The sequence below is a fragment of the Mustela lutreola genome, chromosome 7 (genome assembly GCF_030435805.1).
Source record: "Mustela lutreola isolate mMusLut2 chromosome 7, mMusLut2.pri, whole genome shotgun sequence".
NCBI classification, from domain to species: Eukaryota; Metazoa; Chordata; class Mammalia; order Carnivora; family Mustelidae; genus Mustela; species Mustela lutreola.
Genome location: NC_081296.1, coordinates 88,043,529 through 88,057,927, shown reverse-complemented (window position 1 = coordinate 88,057,927; position 14,399 = coordinate 88,043,529). Strand labels below are relative to the sequence as shown.

At 35.3% G+C, this 14,399-nt stretch overlaps 1 protein-coding gene across 9 annotated transcripts in view; it reads right to left on the bottom strand.

The window, feature by feature from the left end:
• NUBPL (NUBP iron-sulfur cluster assembly factor, mitochondrial) overlaps positions 1-14,399 on the bottom strand; it is a 251,719-nt gene that overhangs the window by 106,866 nt on the left and 130,454 nt on the right. The window lies entirely within an intron of this gene.

The following is a 14,399-nucleotide window of genomic DNA, read 5'->3' as shown; positions in this document are numbered from 1 at the left end:
AGAGTCAGGCACCAGATGCTCTGGTTTCCTAATTGTCCTAACTCATTTATTGAGATGCCAGAACAATCATAAATGAAATCTGTTGTTAAAACTCATTTTGATCCGATAATTAAGTTGTGTCCCTCTTCCCATTCTATGCCCTGAAAGTAAGATTTCTGATTCTTTACGTTCACCGCTAAGAATGAAAATTGATATGAAGGGATAAAATCAGGTCAAGGTCCCACACACCCCTCCTTAGGAAGCACTTGAGCCAGTGACAGAGAAGTAAAACCGGTAATCTAAGCCCATGGCTTCAATCATTCTTAGAGCATGGGTTAGCCTATAAATGAGCTGAGAACTTGTTTTTCACTCAGATCAAAAGATCCATCCAAAGTAAACAAAAGCTTTGAACTGGGAAGAAAGGGAAAGGGAAAGATCATAGATGAGAAACCCAATATCATATTTAAAAGTTCTGGGTAAGAAGGACATGTAACTAGATAGGTAAAGAAGCCTAACCTTGCCAAAGAAGAGGACTGGTATGAAAAAAGAGCTAATGATACACCAAATGGGAGAAGAGGAAGTGACTTGCTAGTTCCTGCACCCAGGGAAGAACAAGATGTAACAGAAAGGCCTAAAACCTAAGTAAGAAATTCAAGGAATTCATGGCCAAGAAAAGAAAAGTACCTTCATCTTCCAAAGGTACCAGGACTAGGGCTGATCCAATGAGGCCAATCACTCACATAGAGCAGAAGGTAGTTTGGTTCAGCTATATATAATGAGAGGGCTGCACCAGGAGGCTTTCCCTGGGTGTCAGGTTAGAAAAGAAGCTCTAAAAGTCAAGGCCCTCCCAGCCTTACAAATTACTCCAAACCAAAACTACACAGAGTAAGAAAGGAGAATATCAGTTGTTGACACTGAAGAACAGTAACTCTCTTTTTTTAAATGCTTTCCTTGCTTTATTTCTATCGTTCTATTTTTTGTTTTTTTGTTTTTTTTATAAAATTACCCACTTAAACCTTCAGGTCACTTAGTTTTATCAGGTGAAAAGTATCTTTATACCTGTCCTAATAGGAACCAGAATAGAAGAGTAAATTAGTAATGACACTGACCAGACCTACACTAACTCTTGAAAACCCCAGCAAAAAATGACTTGGGTAGAGGGCTGGGGACATAAGATACCAATCTGAAAAACTATACTAGCTTTCCCTCTTACGTATGTACAATAGATATGTACAATACAACATGTGAAAAAAGAACATTACAATATTGAAAACTGCATGTGTTAAGTACTCAGGCATCACAGTGAGTTGGAGGTACTCATAAATGTCACCTCTGATTACTGGAAAAAGAAGAGCATTTTAATAAGAGGAAATAACCAGCAATTAATATTCATAAGCTGTGCCTAATTCCTCAGAACATGTTCTCTTTCAATGCTAAGACCACATGTTTTCTTCTATGGCATAGAACCCAAGTGAATCCATGAAATCTGGTATCCTATAACAATACCACCAACAAGAATGGTCAACACTAGATAATACTTACACTTGATCTCAAAGTTCCAACTTTAACTGCCTGAAATAAAACACTGTTAAAAAGTATCTGAGAATCATCAAAATTTCTTTTTTCTTTTTTTTTTTTTTTTTAAAGATTTTATTTATTTGTCAGAGAGAGCGAGCGAGAGCGAGCACAGGCAGACAGAGTGGCAGGCAGGGTCAGAGGGAGAAGCAGGCTCCCTGCGGAGCAAGGAGCCCGATGTGGGACTCGATCCCAGGGCGCTGGGATCATGACCCGAGCCGAAGACAGCTGCTTAACCAACTGAGCCACCCAGGCGTCCCTCAAAATTTCTAATATACCTAAATATCCTGCTTATGACTATAAATTAACACTAGGTCTGTAACTAAAAGCTTTATTTTACAATTTTGAATTATGTCTTATACATCCATATGTCCTCAGCATCTAACCAATGCCTCTACAGTAACTGCTAAATGTCTCATGTTGCAGATGATGAAAAGCCCAATGACATTTTAAAAGTACAGCAATAATTATATGATGCCAGCTCAATACATTGTTGAATGAACGAATGAATGAATGCACAATCAAACCAGATTAATCAAACTGAGCTATTTACTAGATAATACTGCCTCAGAAAAATATTTCAAAGAATTGGGCTTTAGTTATATATCTACTTCCTTCTTCACTAATCTATAGTTTTAAAGGGAAAGGAGAGAGGCTTAACATACTTGACTCTTTAGCCTCAGATTGAAGTTCCAAAGAAATCTAAGAGCACTAACTTATATGTTTCGTGTTTGTTTAAAAGGGTTTTAAGGAAAAAATTAACTAATTAGTGTTCTTTATTTCTTAATGCTTCATGGAGACCTAGTAAAGTATTTTTATTTATTAAATATTTTTAAATATGAGACCTGCTAAGTATCCAATGATGCAAGAATCATAGAGAGGAATGAGTAAGAAGGTCAGATGCCCAAAACTGACAATGACGACAATCAGTAACTTTATCTATACAGTCAGTGCGTAGTCTATAAACCTTTTCATGCAAGGCAACAAATTTTTTTGGTATATTTAGATATGGTTAACTTAATTATCTTAAGAACATCATTTAATATTTTATCTCTTTGCCTAAGCATTTGGGAACTTCTGAAACCTAATATACATATAAATCTGGAAGAGAAAGGTAATTTATTAGTTATGTCAAAGGAGAAAAACGGGTATTTCTTTAGAAACTGTTTAAACTATGAATGACTAAAAGAAGGTCGTTGATAATAATTTTCTCATGCCTCCATTTAACTTAAGAATCAGAAGACCTCTGGATTTAGTAGTACTGCTAATAGTACTCAGTTGGAGGTACCTTACAACTACTGCTTTACAACTACTAATATTTAAACACTGAACTATTCAATGGTTTACTTTAAAGTGAACTATAATGATAATAATTACCATAACATTTTTGTATTCAATAGTTTGAAATCAAGTGGGTTACAGATTAGAAAATAGGATTGTGTTATATTCCCTTGTATTTGAAATGGTACTGGTAATATAATTTCATATATATCTTTTCTACAACATGCCAGCCAATACTTAATAAATCTCTGTTACCTCAAACATCAAATACAGAAAAAAAAATGGTTGTTGATTACCTTTAACACTGGGAAAAATAGACCTATTATAGCTCTTTGTACAATCACTTACCATTTGAAAAATGATGTATCAAACTCCTTTGGCTCTTCCCATGAGAGGTGCTCAGGGAGCTCAATTTTTTTTTTTTTTTTTTTTTCACTTTACACAGGATTAAGCAGAGCTTAGCCCACACTCAAAAGCAAAATTCTTTAGGAAACCAAAGGCTGAGAACATTCCTTATTCAGAAGTGAAATTCCATTATCAGGGAAATCACTAATACCAACTATCAAGGGAAAATGTCTCATTCCTACCACAGGATCAGCTAAAGTAAAACTGCTTCTTCAGTTGCTAGGAAACAACCAACTCATTATATGCCATTATCAGAACCCTAGAGAAGAAAGCTGGCATCTGCATCGCATTTGGGGATACTGGAGATTGAACTAAAAGCACTGAAACTGCTGCCAAATCCCTGGTCTCCAGGGTTTACACTGTGACCACAGCAGGAGCTGACACCAGACTAGCCTTTGAAGTTTTTCTTTCCGTAGTGCTCTTTCTAATATCTAAAATTATTTTTCCCCAATATCCCACATTTTTAAACTCAAAGATTCTAAAACTAGACTTAGTCATTTGAGTTAAAACTAATGATATGTATGTTGAGCACAATTTAGGAGAAAAAATACTACTCAGTAATCTTAACAAGCAACAAAAGAATTTAAAACATTAGATATTCATTGAATGAAATGTACTAGATGTCTCTGTCTTTAATTATTTAAAATCAAAATAGAAAATAAAAGGAAATTGTTTCAAAACTCAGGAGAATAAAAAAGGAGACACACTGATAAATCCAGTGCTCAAAATGACATTCTAACATTTATCTGCCTAATTATCTTAATTGATCATAAAATTTAACTGCTATATTTTTATAAACTGACATGCTTTTTCACAATGCAACACCAAAAACATTATGAACATATATCATATTCATTCCTCGATCTCTTTCCTTCCTTTTACCAAGTGAAGCAGAAAGGAGATGGAGTGAAATTATGCCTATAAATTACTAGACATTGGCAAGTTGAAACCATGAGACTCCCTATACTGTCAATTCTGTATGCAGAAAAATACGTTATCCTCCAGAAGAAGCTCCAGATGTCAGTAAAAGAAGTTGACCAAATATCTTCCTTCACCAAATTACAAAGAATGATCCCAGTAAGGTTCCCCCATCCTAATATAATTCTTGCCCCATCTCCCATTTTAATGCATACCTCTTTCATTTACTCACACCTGCCACTCTCCACTAACGTTCCCTTGACATTACTTCATATTTTGACACTCAAAACCCCACCATGCCTACCTTCTCCCAACCTGACTCTTATACACCTTCCTGTGTGTCTTATAAAACATCACCTCCACTTAGCATTGCCAGATTTAGCAAATAAAGTAGAGGACCCCCCATTCAGTTAAGTTTGAATATCAAACTTTTTAGTGTATGTCCCAACCAATATTTGTGACATACCTGTACCAAAAATTATCCATTGTGTATCTGATATTCAAATTAACTGCTGGCAACCCTATTACTGCTCCACCATGAGATACCTTGATACTTGACATTTTTCTCACTTGAATAGAAACCTGAGTTTCCTCAATAATACCTCATTTTCCAATTCCATCTGAATTTTTTTAAAAAAGAAAGAAAAGAAAAAGAGAAAGAAAAAGAAAAGCCTAACTTTTCTAATGTCCCTTCTCAGAATAAAATCAATTGATCTGTCACTTTTTTCACCAGTTCCTTCCCTAGCTACTGAAGCACTTCTTATCACAGGTGATTTTCTATTATTTAATCCCTCCAATTTTACCCATACTCCTAATTCCTCCTCACTACTGTTTGACTGGAAATCAAGCCTAGATTTCAGTATTTCCCTCATTAATGCTCTAAATTACTTCCCCCTTTAGACTTTCCACCATGCTGATCCTGAATCCAACAAGTTTGCATGTCAGTTTTCAGATTTCAGAGAGTTGCTAAAGACATTACAAAAACTTAGCAAAACTAAAAATTCACCATATTTAGCATCTAGTGGGGCTTTATGACGACATAGGGATCCTATCATTAATCTCTTCATCTCTCTCTCTCTCTTTTTTAATTTTAAAAGCAGTTAAAAAGCACTACACCTCTGGACAGTTGAATGCCTAAGCCTGACCTTTTAGAACCACCAGCATTAGTTAAGCCAACTGGGATCGTCTATTAAAAATGCAAACTCTTGGTTCCTCCCCTGGATTTCAACTGAAAATTCAACTGAATTTTCAACTTGCTCCCCATAAAATTTTTATGAATACTGAAATTTATGGATCAAATTTGCTCTATTGAGTAAACTATCTTTTTCCTTCCACTGAGAAGATGTAAAGAAAATGTAATTCTTGTCTTTTTAGTACCAGGTACAATGGGCTCCCTCATCTACTCTTCTTTCCATTCTACTCACCAAACATGGAACTAGACTTATTTTCCAAAACTAATTCATTTACATAAATTTTTAATCCTATTCCCTTTGACTCTTTCCTAATAAGACCTTCCCAGTAATCCTCTCACATTCTATGTCTTCAGTCCCTGTTCATTGTATCCTACGCCTTGGAACAGATATGGCTGCCTCTTTTGGAAAGCAAATGAAATGCGCTTTCAAATGGAAAGCAAATGAAAAGGGCCTCCTTAGGCCTTCATCCTATTTTCCTTTCCTTTTCCACACCTCAAAGCCCACAGCACAGCCAATTTTATCTAACAAGCAGACTATACCTCTACATCCATGGTCTTGCTGTATGTATCCATTCTTAAAACCCTATGACTTTTTTCATTCACTGTTCTACTAAAGGATTACAAGTAACCACCTAACATCTATTATCTCCTTGCCTGTTTTCAAGGCTCATTCTCAATAACCTATTCTTAAAACTTAGAAAACCACTGGCTCCCAAACTTGTCTACACGATGGTATCAGTTGGAGAACTCCAAAAATGCTGATGCCTGGGTTACATACCAAGAATTCATGATTTAACCAGTCTAGAGTGTGACCTGAAAACTGAAATGTTTGAGGTTCCTACATGATTCAGGTAGAGGTAAGGGCACCTGGCTAGCTCAGTCGGTTAAGTGTCTACCTTCAGCTTGGGTCATGATCTCAGGGTCCTGGGATCAAGACCCACATTGGGCTCTCTGCTCAGTGGGGAGTCCGCTTTTCCCTCTCCCTCTATGTACACGCTCTCTCAAATAAATAAATAAAATCTTTTTTAAAAATCCCAAATGATTCTAATATTTAGGTATGTTGAAGAACCACTGCTCTAAACACTTAATTTTCATGACATTAGTATCCTTGTTTTCCTACTTCTTGAAGTACTTCTTTTCCTCTTTATTATTTTCTTTTTCTCCCACAAAATCACCTACTCTAAACTAGGAATGTCAATCAAACAGAAGTCCTCAACCCATTACTTTTCTCTTGCTGTAATTAATATAGTTGAAGCTATGAAAATAGAAAAGGTGTCTCAGGGAGGATGATGATGATGGTGACAATAAAGATGATACCTAACATCAACAAATCTAATACCACACTGACTATATATGATGAATCCTTATTTTATGAATCACTGAAAGAGGAAAAAAACACCTAAGATGAGGAGGAATCTAATACAAGAATCCTATATACAGCTGGGGCCCCAAAGGACTACTCTCTCTTAAACTAAAGACAGATGAAATATAAAACCACAATTTAGAAATAAATTTCAAGGAAATGTTCATCTCTCAATTTGGGAACTGGTATAAAGCAGAAAAATACCTCCATAAGAAGATAAATTGCAAGCTGTTAAGCATGCAGCTTTCACATCTGAATTTATACCACCAGACTGGTCTCAAAACCTCCAACAGAGAAGTCAATTTAAAGTTGCCTCAGGTTGAAAGTGTCCCAGGTTACTGGAGAAACACAAAACCTCTGGGAAAGAATCTGACAAAGCCGGGAATAAAGCAATTCTAAGAAGCCATCTCTAAGAAGATGCACCCTGATTAATGTTAAATCATACAAAAACAGTCTAATTTGTATTACAAATAATAAAATACAATAGAAACAGGGCACACTTAGAGTTACTTAATATGCTTTTTATCATATTACATATTAAATCATTGAATCTTCACAACTACTTAACTGCCATAAGCCCCATTTTATACATAAGGAAACTATAGCTCAGGTTTTGCCCAAGGAACATATAACAATCAGATGTGCAACTGAGATTGGAACCAAGCAAATGTGGCTCCAGAGTCCATGCCCTTAGTTCCTGAGCTATGGGCATATTTCTGGAGAATATCAACGTTTAAGTGGTATACAGAGAAAAAAATATATTAATCACAAGGAAAAATTATAAAAATGATGGCAGATTTCTCATTGGAAATGATGAAAGACAGATGACAATGGAATAGCACCTTTAAAGAATTGAAGAAAAAAATACCAACACACAATTCTATATGCAGTGAAGGTAAAAAAGATATAATAAAATGAATGTTGAGAAAATTCTTCACCAGCAGACCCACACAACAAGACACTAAACAAAATTCTTCAGGATAAAGAAAAGTGACAGATGAAACCCAAATCTAAAGAAATGAAAAGCACACATATAGCAAATTATGTGTAATTACAATAGACTGTTTTCTTAGTTTCTTTAAAGAATCACTATTTAAATAAACCAGTTAACACCATATTGTGAGATTTGTTATGTACATATATTTATTTTTTTAAAAGGTTATTTATTTATTTATTATTTGGGACAGAGAGTGAGAGAATGAGCAGGGAGGGGCAGAAGAAGAAGGGGGATGATGAATGGGGAGCAGAAGGCAGGGCTTGATCCCAGAACCTTGGGATCATGACCTGAGCTGAAGGCACCACTAAAGGATTGAGCCACCCAGGTGTCCCTATAATGTACATATATTTAAAATACATCACAACAGGGACACCCGAGTGGCTCAGGTGGTTAAGTGTCTGACTCAGATCATGAGATAAAAAGCCCCACGTCAGGCTCTGCATTGAGTGTGAAGCCTGCTTGAGATTCTCTCTCTCCCTCTCCCTTTGTCCCTCCTTCCCCACTCTCTCTCTCAAAATAAAAAATAGGTAAAATAAAATATATCACAACAATACACAAAGGATGGGAGGTGGTGAAGCAAACTATACTGTTATAAGATAATTAATTTTATAAGAAGTACACTACAATCAAGTAAGATTTATTCCCATGATGCATGGTTCAGTATCTGCAAATCAATCAACATGATTTATCACATCAACAGAAAATATCAAAATCATATGATCATTTCAATAGGTATAGTAAAAAATCATTGACAAAGTATACATCCATTCACGATAAAAACCCTCAAAACAAAGCAGGTATGGAAGGAACATAGCTAACATTATAAAGGCCATATATGAAAAAACCCACAACTATCATCATACTCAATGGGGAAAAACTGAGAGCTTTTCCTGTAAGATCAGGGACAAGATAAGAATGTCAATTCTCACCACATTCACTCAACACAGTGCTGGAAGTCCTGGCCGCAGCAATCAGACAAGAGGAAAAAAATAAAAGGCATCCAGATTGGTAAGGAAAAAATAATCCTTCCATTTTTGCAGATGACATGATACTCTATATAGAAAACCCCAGGGGCGCCTCAGTGGCTCAGTGAGTTAAGGCCTCTGCCTTCAACTCGGATCATGATCCCAGGGTCTTGGGATTGAGCCCCATGTCAGGCCCTCTGCTCAGCAGGGAGCCTGCTTCCTCCTCTCTCTCTGCCTGCCTCTCTGCCTACTTGTGATCTCTCTCTATCAAATAAATAAATAAAATCTTTAAAAAAAAAACTATCAATATTAATTAACATTAAACTATTAATATCCTCACAAATATGACATAAAACTTAATAAAACATTAGCAAATTTAATCTAGCAATATTTTAGAAGTAATTACAATATTACTTATAATAATTAAAATATTATGACCAAGGAAAATCTATCCCAGGAATGCAAGGTTGGCCGAACACAGAAAATCAATGTCAATCACCAAATCCATAAAATGAAAGAGAAAAACCATATCATCATTTCAATAAATGGGAAGGAAAAAGCATTTGAAAAAAATTCAATGCCCATCCATAATAAGAACAGGGAGGTCAGAGGTCACCAGTGAAAACCTACCACTATCATTCTTTAAGATGAAATACTTACCGTTACTGTACCCTACAAATCCAGATGAAGACAAGGATATCACCTCTCATCTTTTCTACTAGGCAATACAATAAGAAAATGAAATGAAATGAAAGAAATAGATAGGAAACGAAGTGGTGAAGCTGTTTTACTTACAGACAACATAATCATGTGCATATAAAATACCTAAGAAAGTTACTAAATCACGTGCATATAAACTACCTAAGAAAGTTATTAAATGTGCATATAAAATACCTAAGAAAGTTACTATACTACTTAAGTGATACTCTGTCCTAACAGCAAAAATTTGAAATTAAATACAAAATACAATTCTAAAACCATCTCAGAACATAAAATATTCAGACTAAATCTAACAAAACTCTAAGACCAATATACTAAAAACTATATATTACTCCAAGAAATCAAAGAAAATCTAAATAAATATAAAAACATACCATGCTCATGGATTAGAAGCCTCAATGTTGTCAGGATCTTGATTCACAAAACACTGATCTATACATTCAATACTATTCCACTATACATTCAATAGCAACATAGTGAAAATACCAACATGCTTTTCTGTACAAACTGACAAGCTGAATCTAAAATTTATACAGAAATGGAAAAGAAACTAGTGAAGGTTCTTTTAATCTTAAAAAAAAAAAGTTGGAAGACCCACACCTTCTGACTTTGAGCTTTCTACACAGCTACAAATATCAGATAGTATGGTTTTGCTGTAAGGCTTAAATAAGACAGATGGAATACAATACAGTATTACCCAGAGATAAACCCATACACATATACTCCACTGATTTTCATCTAAGGTATCAAGTCAATTCAATGGGGAAAATGAAATCTTAAAACAAATGGTGCTAGAACAACTAGATAAACTACTATGTGTTTTCCTACTCCAAACAATTAGTTTGATTCCGATATTATCTGGATACAGCATAAGATCCCACAGGTCTGATTAAGGGCTCAGTCTGACTAGACTACTACCACTTCAGATACCAATCACAAGTTCAGGTTGTTACCTATGCATGCTTCTGGACTGACTAGCTATAAATCAGAGGTTTCCATGAACTCCGCCTTCAGGTTTGATTAATTTGCTAGAGTGGCTCACAGAACTCAGAGTAACATTTACTTATGTTTATTAGTTTATCATAAAGGGTATTAAAAGGATATAGATAAATAGCCAGATGAAGAGATACAAAGGGAGAGGTCCAAAAAGGCCCTCAGCGTAGAAGCTTCTGTCTTCAGGGAGCTAGTTTTGCACAACCCATCAGGATATAGATACACTCACCAACCCAGAAGTTCATCAGGAGTTTTCACAGAGCTTAATCTGCACTCCACCCTCCTTCCCCTTCCCAGAGGGGGCTAAAAGTCCTAACCCTCTAAACAGTTGATCTTTCTGGTGATCAGCCCCATCCTGAGATTATCCAGGGACCCCACCCTAATTCATCTTACTAGCCTGAACTCAGGTGTGCTCAAAAAGGGGCCCCACATGAGTTAGAAAAGCTATTCCTATCATCAGGAAATTCCAAGGGTCTTAGGAGCTTTGTACCAGGACCCAGGAACAAAAAACAAATGTATTTGCTATTATACCAAAACTATGAATAAATATATACCCTTATCTCACATCCCACAGAAAATTTAAATCTAGATGGGCAAGCCAAAGCTATAAAGCTTTGAGAAAAAATATATAAGAATATCTTCATAACCTTGGGGTAGATAGGCAAGGATTTCTTAGAGAGGACATAAAAAGCATTCAGCATGAAAAAAATTTTTTGGATAAATCAGATTTCATGAAAATTTAAAACATCAGTTAATCAAAAGGCAATCCACAGACTGGGAAAAATATTCCCAATACACATATTGGGAATGACAATGGACTCACAGCAAGAATATATTAAAACTCTTGCAACTCAAGTACAAGAAGAAAAATGAGCCAATTAAAAAAATGAGCAAAAGACTTGAATAGACACTTCATAAAGGAAGATACAGTGTGATATCTAATATACAACAGTAAGAAGATACTATTTTATACCCACTAGTGAAGAAAATGACACAGCAATAGTGACAAGATGTGAAGCAACTAAAACTCTAATGAACCGTGTATAAGTATTTATAGCAGCATTACTCATATTAGCCAAAAACTGGAGTCTACCCAAATGTCCATCAACAGAAGAACAAACAATATTTGATTATATTCATTTGATGGAATACTACTCAGTAATTACTCAATATTACTCAATAATATTGAGTATTACTCAATTGAGTATTATAGTGCTCAATATTACTCAATATTATTGAGCACTATAACTTTTTATTACTGAGTATTATAACTCAATATTACTCAGTAATAGAAAGTACTCAACTACTGATATAGGCAACAAGAGGATGATGTTCAAAAGCATTAGGCTAAGAGAAAGAAACCAGATAAAAAAGGCTATACAGTCTGTAGGGTTCCATTTATATGAAGTATAAGAACAAAACAGAACTTATTTATGATACTACAAATCAGAACTGTGATGGCTTATGAATGGGGGATTGAACAGAAGGAAGCCCAAGGAAATGTAGTAAGGGGATGGAAATGTTCTCTATCTTGATTGAAGTGTGGTTATACAGGTATATACATTTATCAAAAATAATTGAACCATACATGTAAGATCTCTGCATCCCATAGTACATATAACTAACTCAATAAAATATAAGAGACAGGGGTGGGAAAATACTGAACTTTCAGTTCATATGGCAGACTGACCACAAGTATTTATCTTGTTCCCCCAAAAACACCAACTAGGAAGAGACATGACTTGAACACTAGTATTCTATTTGTTATGTCCTGAAAAAATATAAAGGTATTTTCACTTAGGGATAATCCATCTATCTGTACACTTATGATTTGTACACTCTTTTATGTATATATTACATTAAATTTTTTTCATCAGCCAATGAATTAGGCAGCCTCCACAATCAACTGCGATACAGAGCATCTACCCAGATAGTAAATTTTCACAAGGGCTGTTAAACTTCCGAAAACTGGTCTACTTTTTAAAGCAAAACAAAAAAACAAAAACAAAACACTCCTTAATTAGCAGTTGACATGATCAGTACAGGTCACAGGGTAGTCCAAAAATATTAGGTTTTAAGCTCCAATTAAGATGAGCAAATGTGGGGCGCCTGGGTGGCTCAGTGGGTTAAGCCACTGCCTTCGGCTCAGGTCATGATCTCAGAGTCCTGGGATCGAGTCCCGCATCGGGCTCTCTGCTCAGCAGAGAGCCTGCTTCCCTCTCTCTCTCTGCCTGCCTCTCCATCTACTTGTGATTTCTCTCTGTCAAATAAATAAATAAAATCTTTAAAAAAAAAAAAAAAAAAAAAAAGATGAGCAAATGATAATGGTAACTTTTCAAAAGACTGCAAGATAAATATGTAGTCTAGTGTCCTAATATCCTAATATTTTACCTAATATCTTAGAAGCCTTATGAAATACCTAGAGCATTCTAATAAAATAAGTAAAGGAGCCATTTTGTCACCCCATCTTCCATCCTGATATTTTATAGCAAGTTTGCTAAAAATGTACTTTCAGCACTTATCAAAGTAAACTGACTTTTATATGATTTATGTGTCAGAGAGCCAATTCTCCAAATCTCCACTAGCTCCTCAGCCAGACTATCAAATTCCATAAATAATTTTTAAGCTTGGCATCTGATGAATGTTGAGAAGAACATGAATAATGTCAGATGACTAAAGTGATGAGAGTGTAGCTGAATTCAGAAATCAAAAATGTATATATTGCCAGCAACTAACACAATTATTCTACACTCTCTGACAGTAATCAGCAGTAGATAAAAGAGGCTGGGTTATAGAGGGATATTGACTGAGAATATGAAATGGAATCCTGCCCCTCTTCTCTTTCCCAATTCCTCACAGAATGAAAAAAACAATATATTCTGGTTCTTTCAGATTTTTGATCATCCACTTCTAGTCTAATAAAAGTTTTCTTCATTTATAAAAGCAGTTACTAAACTGCTAAGTTTGAATTTTAGGTGCAAAATTTTTTGCAGCCTAATTAACTTGTACTGTCAGGTTTACTCTCACTTTTCCCATGGGACACCTCCTCTGTCCCTCTCCTAAGGGTATGTGCACACGGATCTCTCTCTTCCACGTTCAGGGGCTCCTTTGTAGAGATGTTTTCACCACCTGTTGCAATCTGAGGTTTAAATGGAACTTAATACTCAAAAAGGACACTTAAAGACAGGATCCTGCATCCCTCAGAGGGGAACACAAACACTTAGCTGTGTGACTCATATCACTGACTAGGGTCTCTAAGTCTCTGATCACTGTGGAAAGTAGAAGTATTACTATCTTCTTGTGGCCATCCATAAGGCTTAGAAGAAAATCTGAATCATTCCCTGTTGAGAATTACAACACTAACAGAGGAGGGGAAAAATGAGTACTGAAAATATTCTGATGACAAAATCAGAATTTTCCTTTCAGTGTTTCTAAATTTCTATTGATTCTAACTTTAAATATAAACTAAATAAAGACTGTTTTATAATTTCCTTTAAAAAAAGAGAGAGAGACTGGTTAATTCACAAAAATAAAGGATAAAGATCAAGGTCACAAAGGAAATGATAAAGAAGGGGTATTGTTGGGAATATAACTGAAATAGCCAATTAGGATCTGAGTATAAAAGTGGAGGAAATGCAGCTGAGAAACTTGAATGCACTAGTAAGTAGGAGGATTCTGGGACCAGAGATCAAAGAGCACATTTATGAAAACTCAAGCACAGAAGGAAGACAAGATGTGACAATGAAAAAAGAAGAGTTTCAGAGTCCAAGATATATTTCAGCTATCAACTCTTACAAATAGAAATGAATATAGAAATATCTATGATTGAAATTATCAACCTATGGCATGATGCCTGACCCAAAGTGAAATCTGAATATATCAGGGTAATTGCTGTAAATGGTAGAGAAATTCCAAATTACTTATGGTACTTACCAAAACATAATTAACTGTAAATTCACAGCTACCAGAAAAAAATTAAAGTTATTTCTATAAATAACATATAGCCCATCT